We start from the raw sequence: 15,194 nt of genomic DNA, 5'->3' as shown, positions 1-15,194 counted from the left end.
AGCAATAAAGGCACAGCAGCTCCCCTATACTCCCAGGTATTATAGTAATAATGAATGCACATTACCCATAAAGCCCTTAAACAAACATAAAAGTTCATAACAGCTCGCTGACCCCGAGGTAAGTTAAAACCAGGTGCATGCTGAATGCTAACATGAAAGTTCCCCAGCATCAAATGAAAGTAATATCCTTGCATGACTGATTCCACCAGCGAGACATTAGAGTTCAATAGAAAACCGCATTCCGCCACATACAGGGATCATCAAATACGGGTCGTCTGTATGCAGAGAACCGCAGGTTACTTCAAAGCACTCGGTGCGGCGCACACACTGGGGAGAGTGCATTGAAGTCATCTCTGGAAAATAATGCTGTGTCCTAGATGGGCTACTTTGCACTCCTAAGCTGAATGCTGTCATAAAGGAAGAGCTGAGACGCTCTCTTCTCTTCTCTTCGCTTCTCTTCTCTGGCGCTGGCTCAGTCAATTCATGTTAAAATCACCTTGGCAGAAGATGCAGATGAGCAATTCTAGCAAATTCGATATTTTTAGTATTAAATACTTATATCACGATATACTAGCGATGATATTTTGAAGAAAATGAATTAGAAAAAAAGAGGGTTCATCATTTTTGGGTTTGTGAAAGTTTTATATGGTTTACAGTTACACTAGCACCCTATAACATTATGTCATGGTTGACACTTTAAAGTAAGACTACTTTAATAAAGGGTTTAAGAATGGTTTATAAATGAATTTATTAATGGTTATTAATTAGGTTGCAAATACTTTAAAACCCATTAATAAGCAGCTAATTAATATATTACATAAATAGAAATGGCAACAGTGAGCTGAAAAAAATAGCAAAATAATGATTCCACACTCATTTATACTGTCAAACCTCGGATCTTTCTAGATACTGATTTTACTTTGTGTTTTCCATCAATCAGCATTAAAGCTGTCATATTAATATATTTCTAAGCATGTTTAACTATTTACCATAAATTAAATGACTAAGTTGCCACTGTTGCCTTTTAATTGACGTGTTTAAATTGCTTATCAATGTTTTTTAAGGCATTTACAATCCAATAAATAATTAGTAATAATCTAATAAAAACAGTTATAAATCCTTTATAAAAGTAGTCTTATTTTAAAGTGGTACCGGCAAAGGTATGGTCAAACAGGAAAGGTTGAACATTGACAAACAGCAGTAACAAAGAGATATCATACTAGGGTAGGTAATACATGGCAAGGCAATATCAGAGGGTAGGCAAAAATCGAGGTCAGTGACCAAAACAAGGTCAAAAACGAGAGATAAACACAATAAAATACAATAGAATAACGCATTGTACGAGGAGAGAACCATCAATACTCAGCAAAGACAGCAAAGAGCAAATGAGCCTCTTTTATAGGGCTAGTACTCAGGTGACCTGCTTCCTAGAAGAGTCATGTGTTGTGTCATGTGATCGGGATTGTGTGTAATGTCAGTGCGTGGTGCATCCTGGGCGATGTAGTCCAGAGGCTGCAGATCAGTAACAAATGTATAAAATTGGAGCATTTCATACATATAGTTCCTTTGCTCTGGAAAAGGTGAGTTAATGGGTGAATAAGCTTGAAGCATCTCCACAACTACGTATAGTTGGTTTTCTCTTGTCTGAATTGGGGGAGGGTTTAAAATGCTGATTTTACTATTCAAAATGATCTTTATTTAAATTTTCTGACATTGATTTATATAACCTCTAATTGGATCTTTAATAATTCTCTGTTCCACATTAAATGCAGCAGCAGGTACAGTCAGAGTAAAAAAATATTTCCATAAAAGTATTTTCTGACAATGAAGTTGTCAGTGTGGAAGTGTGGAAGAATCAGAGCCAAGGGTATGTTTACATTGCATTACAGACACTGTTGTTGTATCATGGACACGTTCTAGAATTAATTCTTCATGCGAACACTAATATTTTTAATAATATTAGGTTGAATATTCCTTGTACAATTACAACATTAGTTCTCTGAAAATCTCTTTTACAGTATATCTGAACAAAATCTGTAATAGTAACTGAAATAATCAAAATTGAATAGATATTATATTAGTGGACAGTAAAGCACTTATCTAAGTCACCCTGGATAAGAGCCTCTGCTAAAAGCCATAAATGTAAAATAAATTGCAAAGAATAAAGAATATCAAAGTGAAGTGATTCAGCCTTCAGCCTAGTCAGAAACACTATATTCAAAACACTCAAAGCAAACTATAGTCTTTATTGACTCTTTAAGTATCACAACCTTACATTGATCAAACGTAACATTAAGGCCACATGCCCAATATTGCCAACACAACAGATCTGACCACTTGATACAAGGTCTTTATTTTTTTTTACTCTAAACTGAAAGCAGAAGCATTTCTGAGTGGAGAAGAGATAAAATATTGTGTTTAAAGGTACCAGTGTGCTGTAACCACCATCCCTACAAAGCCACAAATATATTCATTCTAAAAACTGGGGCGTCTGGTTGCTTTTCACAGGAGTTCTTCTGGCTACATCACGCGTCTTTGCGTACTCACGTCACATGTACAGCCTCTAAAAGAGGATCTGGCTCAGTTTTACTGAAAGCGAGCCGCTGGTGGAGCAATGGAGACTTCAGAAGGGGAAACTCAGAGCTCGGTATCTCAGTCACTCAAAGTAAAAACTAAGTGTGTAGTTTGTAGATGTGAAGTTTCTGACTGAGCGTTAAAGTTTCTCTCTCTCTCTCTCTCTCTCTCTCTCTGTCTCTGACTGAACATAACATGGAATCGGATTCATCTGCTCTGAAAGGAGACCGCATCACACCCGCCCAGTTTAAAATGATTCTTCCGCATGCTCGATGCAATTACCCATTCTCGCCAGAGAGGGCCCTAAATCCCAAAACTTACGAACATCAGCTTTATAAAAGTGTATCAAGACTATGGTTAGTAGCAGATCTATTAGTAATGTATAAATTAAGTTACTGTAATTAGGTAATATTGTATGCAGAAATTAAGTAAAGGTTACTAAAAGAAAGGATTGACTGAAGTTCAGTTCACTTATTTACTCAACCGAGTTGAAATTACTTAAATTTATCTGCAATTACATTTACTTCAAAAAAGTGAATGCAGAAAGTTGCAAAAAATGTTAAAATAAAATTTTTTCGGTGTAGACAGGTATTGATAGTTTTTTACTTCACCTGCCAGTAGTGCTGTTGTTATGGCAGATCTTTGTACAGCATACCAGTTATAGTGTGTTTTTTTCTTTTCTTTCTCCATGTGGTTGCATGTATTGATTACCCAGCAGTGGGAGGGGAGATGCACAGGATGGGCCACCACCAAGGGGAGTTGTCTTTAAAAAGGATACATCCAGGAGGGAGCGACAGTGCTTTGCTTCTGACAGTGTTTTCATTGTGTTCCTGTTTCCCTTACCAGTCTTTGGAAACTTCACAGACTATTGGGTGTAATCTCTGTGTAAGTGTTCCACCCCACAGTGTACAGCTTACTGTCGTTTTGTTGCTTCTTTGGTCTGATTCTCCTGGAAACGACTTCTCACTGAAGTATACTGTAAACACTAATAAACACAAATCAAATCTTCACAGCAATGTTTTAAGATCCAGTAGAAAACCCTCACAGGACAGTAAAGACAGTTGCTCCAACAACGCAGCACAAATGTTTGGAAGGAACAATTAATAACCAAGCATCCCAATACTATATCTGTCCATAAAGTGTACGTACAAGTGAAAATAAATATTACACTGTAATACTTAACCCATGTAGATGCCACATAATATTTTTCAAACCAATAAGGTGATAAAACCAATATTTAACCAATATTTGACCAAAGATGCAAAACTTTTGCAAAAAACTACATACTATTCTATTATTAATGGTTAAAAGGATGGAAAATATTGAGATACACTCATCATCATAGATATAGTTGCAAAAATAGTTGTACCCAGAAGAAAGTGTTGGATTGCAATGCTATTTGGGAGGAAGATTAAAGTGAAAAAATGTGCTCAAGTGTTTCTATTTATCCCTGCTTTATTTCACTAAATTAGAGGTATTTGAAAAAAAAGACAGGATTTGACACCCATCCCTCCCCCCTTCCGGAACACCCCCCTCCTATTCTGGTTTCAGCACTTTCTGTGGGCAAGGTGGGCGAGGCCATATACTCACAAGTTGACATAGACCTCTGAGCCTTTCCTGATCAACCTGTTTTTCTGAGGCTTTGCCTTTCTTAGCTACTACAGACAAGGGAGGTTGAAGCGCAGTTTCATATGCAGCATCATATACAACTCAGAGAGACCTATAGTATTTCACACAGAGCAAGAAAAAATGGATTTCAGCAGAAGGAGACCTTTAATAAAAAAGATACCAGAAACAATAAATAATTCAAAATGTTTACTAATGTGGCCAACTCATATTTGTGGTCATATTTATTGAGCTACACACACCAAAGATGTGTGTAGTAATGCATGTGTAACGCATGTGTAACCCAACATTTAATACATTTCATAAAGGAATTGTAGAGGTTCATAATGGTGTTCTGCAATAATCCATCATAACGTGCAGCTTGAATGTTCTTAAGCAGTGCCTGCAAATTTTGCAGTAGGGTTTTTTAAGTGTTTAAACTGGGATAGATTTTAAGCAAGCATTAGAGATGGCAGCAATATATGGATGAGCATTGTCCTGTTGAAATACTGGCAAGAAGTTTCAAATGGTTAATTGCCTGTAGTGAAGGCCAAAAGTGATCTGGCACTGTGTGGCATTGGATGTGTGATGCGGGTTAAAACAAAAAAAAATGATCTTGGCACTTACCACAGTGTTCTTTTATTCTAAATCACTTCATGACAGTCTGACACATAGACTGTATATAGCTGGACAGAGCATCGGATCTCAAAAGTGAAGCCACCACAGGTCGGGCGCCCCCTGCTGTTCGGTTGCAGAAAGCTGTGTAACCCCACCCATCCCCATAGGTTTCAATGGCAAAACAGACAATTTTCAATCATGTTTTTTTACCAATATACTGTAATTCTAGCTCTATTATTTAAATGCAACAGCTAGTGTAACCTCTGCTTATATTGTCAAATTTTTATATCCCCACAGAATTCGTTTTTTAAAACGTTATTCAGCTCTATTCGAAAAAGGTGTGGTTATTGTAAAAGGGCTGGTTATGGGCGGGACCAATAACAGACCGTCAACTCCGCTCTGCTCTGTTCTGCTGCCTGTGACCTCGAGGCAGCCCTCAGGGGCGGGGTTATTTAAATGAGTATGCTGTCTCTCCACAGTCTTTCTCCCTCCTCTGGTCTCTATTGCTCAGACTCGGGTTTCAGGATCGGTAACATGGCGGAAGGTTTTGGCTTAATTTTTTTTTAATGAATGGGAACGGCGACACAACGACCATCTTTTTTTTACAGTCTCTGGTCTGACATATTTTATTTTATAATAAGTGTATAATAACGTTTAGTTTTACTTCAGCAAGCAATTACAAGGTACAATAAGTTAAATTACTCAATATAGTAATTATAGAGCCAGATGTCGATGCTCATGATGTTGTTCTAGTCTATAAAACATGGCTGAGTTATGCTATACGCTATGTCACGCTGCAGCTGCTGTTGTTTTAAATGTTGTTTTTTAACTGCTCAGTTGATCTTGGCTGCAAATGTAATTTCCCCCGGAGGGGCAATAAAGTCGAAGCAGACGCTGCTTGTTTTTACTTCAATTTTCAAGCCTGACCCTCCACAGACCTCCGACTGCCCAAACCGCCCGCATACTTTAGACACAATGTCAAGAAGGCAGCTAATTACTAATGAGCTTGCGAGCATATAATCGTTGCACAGCGGAAATATGCGTGGCAGACACCACGCTACGGCCTAATTGAAACCGGCCCGCCCATGAAAGATACTCCCCCAGGTCACCATTTCAACGTATAAAGAAGCCCACCATACATCGTTCCACCGAGACTCGCTCTGAGCACAGCTCTCGTCTACATGTTAATATTCATTGACTCAATGTAGCATGAATTATGTGGACTCAACAAAGATTGAAGGAAGCCTGATGATAATAACCCATATAGGGAAGGCTGATGATAATAAATACTTAATAGTCTGCTTGGCTAGCCCATTAAATACGAGACCCGTACAGCAATTCGTTCTTGGCCATGACAGACCCAGCTCTAGACGACCTCAGAGTGCTGTCTGAGTATTGTCATCAGGAGTGCTCCAAAACTTCTCACAAGTGGTGCAGACAAGAGCTCGCACAAGCCCACCTTCAGCTGTTCACACAATCATGGAGAACATCCACCTCATACATTAGTAATCTAGAGAAGAAAAGGAAAAAAAAATCTCTTTGGTTTTTGGCACCACCAAAACTATGTATTGGCAAAAAAACGGATGTTATAATAAGTATCACAATACAAAGGGATTTTTTTCTATATTTGTTTTAGAAAAACTGTCATAGGATAAAAAACACAATATTATATTCATACAATCAGTAGAAGTAAAGAAAAAATGCACATTTTATGCAATCAGAACAGTGGGCTCCGACGTGTTTAAGTGTTTAAACACAACACAAAATGAACCACCACTGATTTTTTTTTCATGCAACCTTAAACCTTAAGCGGATTCTGTTGGACGTTTGATAGTTTGACATTATATAATTTGCCTGTACCTGTATATATAAGAGATTTTCAGTCATGCAAGATGTTGTTATTTTTAGGTTAACCAAGGCTAAAATGCTAAAATGTCTATTTTTGTATGGATTTGACCATAGTTTGATTAAAGGTTTACATGCTTTAAAAAAGTTCACGTATAAGCAACTTTGTTAGCAATTGATAATATGGACTGTTTTAAGCTGAAAATGCAATCATTGTGATGAAAATATATTTATACTGGTTTATACTGACTATTCTAAGTATAACTTCTTCATAGTTGACGACGGTCTAAATAAAATTAAAAAAAGAGCAGCTCAGTATCAGAACAGCTGTTACTCAGTGTCAGAGCTCCAGTTAAGTGGCATTAATTGACTCTTTGCTTTTCTTTTCTTTCTTCTTTTGCTCCAAAATGACAAAAACAGGAAATCTGTTGTGTTTGGGCACTTGTGGAGACCAAGAAGACGAAGAAGCTGAAGTAAGGCATAGTGAGGTTAGTCTTGCTGTTTGGTATGGTATGTGTATCATGTCTGTAGGTTATTCTGATCTTGAGTTATGGAACCTAGAATACCAGCATGTAACCCAGAACAGAAAGCACAGGCTTCTGTTGGCTGATGATTCAGGTCTGGGGATCTGCTGCTTTCCTCTGAGCGTGTTTGCTGCCTAGTGATGCTGCCTTAGTGGTAGTGGCTGACTTCATGTGCATGCTTTTCCCCTTGTTTAGGGGGCATGGTAGGTGATAGGGAAAGCCCTTAGGAATGAGTGAGTGGGTTAAATGGCAAGGTTAAAATTGGGTGGAAAAATATTAGTGTGCTTTTAGGAATCGAAACAATACTGTAAAACATAGCAAACGTGTATCACTATTTTACACCTCTACTTGGCAGCAAAAGATTTTTAGCAATAATCTGTATATTTGCATCGGTTGCAGCAGACAAGCCGACAAGCCGACAAGCGGATTGTGCAACATAATACCAGTTTAATGAAATTCACTTTCGCTCTGACCTCTGACATGACTTCTCCCTCGTTCTCTTTCGGATAGCCTTTGGTACAAACATCATAACCAGTGTTCAGAGAGTAGTAATCAATCATTTTTTTTTTGCTTTACGGCTTTTAATGTGAATCCTCTTCCCAGGGTCCGCGCTCTCGACACACGGTGACCTTCAAACCAGTCGGGTAATGATGAATTTTTCAAAACCTTTTCAATTATTCATGACACTTTATTCTGTAACATTTCCGTCACAGATTTCCCTCCCACACTGGTTGCCTCTCTCTTCTTTTCTCTCTCTGTCTTTTTCTTTCTTCTCTGTATTAGAATTGGCTCATGTGCTTGTGGGGCAATTTATGAATTTCTTGTTTTATTCATCAGAGCATGAGGAGAATGTCCCTGTGCCCAGCCTACTAGGGAAATAACATCAGGAGAATTAGATTATAGTCTAATATGCACACACACACATACTCACACACACACATATACTCACACACACAGAAAAACACAAACACCTGAAGTGCAAAGAGACGCTTCCCTCTCCATTAGTCGAGTGGGCTGTCGCACACACCTTGCCTGAGGACAACAGCCCCCCGTTTTTTTTTTCCTTTTCTCAGCCTAACTTGGCATGTTTGGCCCACAGCAATGTGATTAATAAGATCCATGAACTTCTGGGAGTGTTTAAAAAGTGTTGATTACACTTGGATAGCAAGCTTAGCGTAACACTCCCACACCCCGCATGCCCATCTGCCTCGTCAACCTGCTTCACTGGATCCGTACCTTATGAAGGACTCTACAGGCTGAAGATTAAAAACTTCACAGGCTGACTGCAACTGTGGCTTGTGGAGGGATTAATTCATGCAATGTAAAGCTTCTTTGAGTTTCCTAAAAAAAGCGCTATAAAAATAAAATGTATTATTATTAATAATTTAATTATATATTTGTTTTTTAATTTTTCAATTTGGACCTCAAAAATTGATGGTACCAAAAATAAAAATGGATAAGTGGAGTGAGGGTCAATTGTTATTTTCTTTCAATTAACTGGACGACTAAATGCAGCTCTATTGTAGACATTAAAATACCAATTATATGCCCGCTGCGAAACGATGTTAGTGCTCCCCATTGTGCCAATTTTGCAATTCTATGGGCATAAGTGCTCTGGTGCCATAAAACAGTGGGAAACATGCCAACGAGAGAAAACGTTTCAATTGCTAGCTCAACATGTTTAATTTGTCGCATTTAAAAACATATTCATGTCAGCCATAACATTAACACCACTGAGAGGTGAAGTGAAAAACACTGATTATAATAATCGACAGTGGCATCTGTTAATAAATCTGTCAAGGGGTGAGATCTACATATAAAGCAGCAGTGAACAGTCACTTCTTGTTCTTGGACTATGTTTGTGTGTGTGAGCACAGTTGTGTGAATATGTGATCATAAAAAAGTCTTGGTGCCAGATAATACTAGGCATCTTCAGAGGTCTTGCAAAGTCCATGTCTCAAATGTGCAGAATTGAGGTGCCACAAGGGGGAGCTATTTAATATTAGACAGGTGGTATTAATGTGGGATCAGAGTCTTAGATCTAAACCCATTTGTCTGTTTTTTTGTACCCCTACACCCTGAGTTACAAGGGGATAAGGGTGAAATCCTCCCCCTAAGAATTGGGACAATCTTTCAAGAACCCAATAAAGCTGTATAGTGGAAGAGCTAAAGTTCAGCAACCTGCTGCTGCTGCTGCTGATTAACTAGTTAGCTTTAGGGCATTATCATATGTCTCCAGAAAGTGGGCAGGTGGTACAGAAATTATTTTTATTGTCCATGCCCTAATTTCTCAGTGATGGGGAGCTGAAATTAGCTTTTATTTTTCTGTTCCACCTTAAATGCTGCAGCCTCTGCCTTCTGTTGCACCATTTAAGGAGGAATGGAAAAGTTAGCTAGCTAGCTAGATGCTAAGAAGAATAACTAGCGATTTCTTTTTTGAAGAAAATGACTATAAAGCATTAAACTACATATTAATTTATGGTAATATGCTGGTTGTTGTTTTTTAAATACTTTTAAATACATATATTAAAGTATTACATTTATTGAATACTTAAAAATCTTTTCAGTGATTTTTCATAGCCCTCTGTTTTGAGGTGAACAAGGGTGCCGCCATGTTTCTTTCTAATTCAGCAGATCTCGCTACTGGATGGGGGGCGCCTAAGTATACATAACTGTAGTTTAAAAAAAAACAAAACGTTTTGTTCAAAGTCAAATGAGTGCTAGATGTTAATATACACAGCTTTCTCTCCTGAAAACTGTTTATTTGGGTAAGTAAAGCGCTTCTGTTTATTTACAGTTAGCTTAGAACTCCAGTATTTTGCCTGAGGGTGAGTGCTAGCCGCGGTTAGCAAGCGTTAGCCAGCCCTGGTTAGCAGTGCTAGCCAGCCACGGTTAGCACCGATAGCCAGCTGTAGTTAGCAGCACTAGCCAGCTACAATTAGCAGCAGCACTAGCCAGCCCTGTTTAGCAGCGCTTGCCAGCTGTGTTTAACCTTTGAAGACTACTGTCCAGTATACTCACCAGCTAGTGCTGCAGTTAGCAACTAATGCTAATGCCACTGCACTCAGGTGTGCCTTATAGTTATAAGACACCAAGCTTTATTTAAAGTTGCTAATAGGCTAGCAACTCAACAAGTTGATTTATAATAACAAGGTTGTAGGCTATCTAGTGCCTTTTTGTCAACTAGATTACAACTAATGTTGTAAGAAACGTGTTATAGGCTTCTAGCTAACATACAGTTTCTGCATTAAGCATGAGCATCTCTTTCCCTGTGTTCCTGTGTGTGTGTGTGTGTGTGTGTGTGTGTGTGTGTGTATCTGTACTTCAATACACCATCCTAATTTGGCACAGTCTTTAATGAGACAGAATGTCCACTCTATCATGTTGTTGTCACAGTTATTGCTTTTTAATGTGTTTGATCACTTAGATTGGCTACTTGGCTTGAAAATAAATCTGTCAACAAACACGAACAAACACCCCAAAAATGATTAGGGACAGTTTTGGAAAAGCCATGAAAATGTTACTTTAAACCATGTCCTATAATGTTATTATTTATTGAATAAACACAATTAAACTACATGGCAACTTCTGACATACTATACCCTGAAAATACTATATCTCCCCAAAATACTGGTTACATTCTAAAATCTACAGAATAACCCATTGTATTTCTTCTTTTCATAAACGTAATCTAAAATAATGTTACTGGCTAAAAAAGCCATGTAACATTAGATAGGACCTAATATGGAACCTATTATATCCCACAAAAATGAGTATACCCCTAATAAGACACTTTGACATTATTATGTAAAGTAGTCAGTGTACAGCTTTTATAACAGTGTAAATTTGCTTTTCTTTAAAATAACTCAACACGCGGCCATTAATGTCTAAACCACTGGCTACAAAATTGAGTACACCCCTAAGCAAAATGCAAATTGTGCTCAATTAGCCATTTTCCCTTCCCATTGTCATGTGACTCCTTCGGGTTACTGGTAAAGATCTCAGGTGTGTATGGGGAACAGATCTATTAAATTAGGTGTTTTGGGTACAATTCTCTCTACTGGCTACTGGAAGTTCAACATGGCATTTCATAGCAAGAAAAGACAATCTGGTCTGATGAGATAAAGATTAAATTTTTGGTGTTAACTCTAAGTGGTATGTGTGGAGAAACCCATTAACTGCTCATCACCTGCCAAATACAATCCCAAAAGTAAAACATGGTGGTGGCATGGGGGTGTTTTTTTAACTGCAGGGACAGGACGACTTTAATCAAAGGAAAGATTAATGATGCCAAGTATAGAGATATCCTGGAAAAAAAAATTCTTCCAGAGTGCTCTGGACCTTAGACTGGGCCGAAGGTTTACCTTCCAACAAGACAATGACCCTAAGCACACAGCTAAAATAACAAAGCAGTGTCTTCGGACAATTTATGACTGTTCTTGACTGGCCCAGCCAGAGCCCTGACCTAAACCCAATTGAGCATTTCTGGAGAGACCTCAAAATGGCTGTGCACCAAAGTTCACCATCCAGCCTGATGGAACTGGAGAAGATCTGTAAGGAAGAATGCCAGAGGATCCCCCAAATCTTGTTGAATAATTTCCAAAAGACTCATGGCTCCACTAGCTCAAAAGGGTTATTCTACTTAATAATGAGCAAATGGTCTGAATACTTATAACCATGTGATATTTTAGATTTTCTTTTTAATACATTTTTTCAATATATTTTTTTTTTGCCAAAATGGGGTGCTGAGAGGGGTGCTGCATTAATGAGAAATAAAATGAACTTTTTTTATTTTAGCAAATGGCTGCAATGAAACAAATGCAAAGTGCAAAAAATACTTTCCATACCCACTGTATGTAATTAATGATTATTAATAATTCAAATAATAATTTGAATGTCTAATATCCGCCACACTATATAAATCTTCCCTTCCAATTAGATGTGTTTTCTATAATTGTACATCCAAGCCAACAACCTTTGAGGAATTTCAAACAACGTCCTCACTTATCAAACGCTACAAAACTTGTGACTTCAGGCCTTCAGATTTGCAAAATCCATTAGCATTTTGCGAGCATTATTAATCTGTGCGAGCTCAAAGACGTGCCCCGTGATTCGGCAAGGAATTAGTCATGATCAAATCACTGATCCTGTTACTAAAATGGATCTGCTTTTATTGTGCTGCATGCTCCAGCAAATCTGCCCCGTAGTCTTCACACTGTACAGGAGCTAACACACGCGACTGGTTTATTCATAATGCAATTACAGGATAATCCCAGTCAGACTAGCAGGCAGCTTGCAGTGCTGCTGTATCAGTAGACTGTGGCTGTGTTAATGAGCTTAGCGTTCATAAGCATCATTATAGAACGCTATCAGAGTCATAATAACAAACTGCAATATGCTTTTATGATCTCCTCATTCTCCAACTGCTCCACTCTGCTGCTGTCCTGACTGGCAACCATGACCCTCCCTCGCCATTCCTGCCATCTGGACCCCATAATCTTTCTTCCTCCCCGACGGCCTTTCCTAGACAAACACACACACACACACACACACACACACACACACACACACAGAGCTAATCTCTGCTAAACGTAGTTTATCTTTCAGCTCTTTACACCAGCAGCAGGTAGATTATTTGATGGAATACTCCCTCCACTGGCATTTCTATTGAATTCATATACAGCTCTAGAAAAAAAATAAGAGACCGCTTAAAAAAGATATGTTTTTTTTTTTATTTTACCAAATTGAAAACCTCTGGAATAAAATCAAATGGAAGATGGATGATCACAAGCCATTTAGGAGTGGCATAAAGTTATCCAAAAGCAGTGTGTAAGACTTGTGGAGGAGAACATAACCAAGTTGCATGAAAACTGTGATTAAAAACCAGGGTTATTGCACCAAATATTGTTTTCTTTGCATTATTTGAAGTCTGAATGCTCTAGATGACAATATTTTTATTTGGAATTTGGGAGAAATGTTGTCTGTAGTTTGTAGAATAAAACAATGTTCATTCATGTTCATTTTACTTAAACATATACCTGTAATTAATTAAAAAATTAAATTAAAATCATTGTTTTTATTTTGTAAATTTACCCTTTCTGATATATAAGGGGTTTGCCCAAACAGGAACTGTGTACTAAACTAGCTGTGAAACACTGTGTGAGGTTAATGTACAATTTTTAAAATGCAGTATAATACAATGTACACTGAATTTCAATGCAATTTTAAACACATTACAATCAGCATTATAAGTCTTTACACAGAAAGGCAGGCATGTACAGGCACACGCCACACACAAAGTACCATTCCTGGTCAACAGTGCAAGAAGTAATGATAGGGTTGGCGTTCAGCGAATTGCTGGTGGTTAAATGAGCGGCAGGGGGCACAGGGAGTGGGCCGATCTTGATTATCTAGAAATGCAGCACCAGGGAATCAAGTCTTGAGGTGCCTGCTGGTTTGTTTGAATGGGTTTAAAAGCTTTTGCCAGAAGGATGCATCTTGAACAGATGGTGTCCTAGGTGGATTGGTGGAGGTCATTAATGGCTGGAGGGTCAGAGACAATTACTGTCTCGGTGAACCTGGTATTTGTCCCCTCATACATAAAAGCCAGTGGCAGTAGCAAAAAAAATAAAATTAAATTAAAAAATACAGAATGCTTAATTATTTTGCATGACCGTCTACTGGAACCTAACACAAAGAGCAGCAGGCTGTCCTCAGAAGCCATGTGTGACCATGACCATTTAAGGAAGAAAGGAGACTAGTATAGGGGGCCACCAAGATTAGGCCAAGACCACCATGAAAGAGTTAAAAGCTTCAGCAGCTGAGCTTGGAGAGATTCAATCTCGACTACAGTTCACCCAAAGGCGAAATGTAGGAGACTCCAAGGTCAACTGTGGAAGAAGCTTCTTTGATCTGAGGAATCCAAAAGGAAGCTATTGTACATCAGGCTTTGACAGACACCAAACACTTCATAGCCATAAACTTTCACCACTAAGACACCGTCCATCCCCACTTTGAAGCATGGTGGTGGAAGCATCATGCTCTGGGGAATGTTTTTCATCAGCCTTAGACTCTAGCCTCTAGAAGACTTGTGAAGGTTCAAGAAATAAAAGAAAGACGTAAGAAGTATACAGCAAAAGCTGCACAAAAATACTGATACAGATACAATGCTTTGAATTCAATACCAATACCCAAATGATACTTTTTTTGATACCTTTTTCTTAATTGTATCAAACAAATACAAAAATGGTATCCTCACACAACGTATACATTTAACTGCCAATATGAGCATTCTCATACTGTCTTTATTAATTAAAGCATATTTACGTCAGTAGTGTCAATCACTTAAAAATGTATAAAAATCATAATTAATTTTATTAAAAGCTGGTAGTGAGAGAGAAAGAGAAAGAATAAAATAGAGAGATAAACAGAGTGAGTGCTTCAGACCTCAGCTTCAACACAGCGATGGTGTGTCGATAATTTTAATAAAAAAAAAAAAGGGGGATGAATCTTTAAAAGTAGAGTCAGACTTTAGAGCACTTCGTCATGTTTGTGAACAGTCTGTGTACCAGGACACTGTCATGTTATTTTTTTCCCTTGTTGTGCATGCTTTCTGAGTTTAGCATGTTTATGTGTGTTTTATGCAAAGTATCGAAAATAAGTACTATTTCTTTTTAGACCTTTCGGTTCTCTGTAGCACCGAGACATTCCAGTCGGTGCCTTTTTTTTGGTATCGAATTTCATTTCCCAGCCTTATTCACAATTTATTGCAATATATATATATATATATATATTTTTATTTATTTCTCATTTTTATCCCATTTTCTCCCCAAATTCCCCACTCATTAGTACTCCCCCTATCACTAGTGATGCTGCAACACAAGGAGGGTAAAGACTAGCACATGCCTCTTCCGATACATGTAAAGTCAGCCACTGCCTTTTTTTCCAACTGCATCATTGACGAGTAGCATCACAGCGCACTCGGAGGAAAGAGCAGTGACTTGGTTCCGATACATCAGCTCACAGACG

General features: G+C 38.1%; 1 protein-coding gene across 1 annotated transcript in view; it reads right to left on the bottom strand.

Annotated features, from left to right (window-relative positions):
• The window catches only part of ntm (neurotrimin), a 715,007-nt gene that overhangs the window by 478,294 nt on the left and 221,519 nt on the right, over nt 1-15,194 (bottom strand).

This window comes from Astyanax mexicanus, chromosome 20 (assembly GCF_023375975.1).
Source record: "Astyanax mexicanus isolate ESR-SI-001 chromosome 20, AstMex3_surface, whole genome shotgun sequence".
Lineage (NCBI taxonomy): Eukaryota > Metazoa > Chordata > Actinopteri > Characiformes > Acestrorhamphidae > Astyanax > Astyanax mexicanus.
This window is presented reverse-complemented; position numbering and strand designations above follow the sequence as displayed.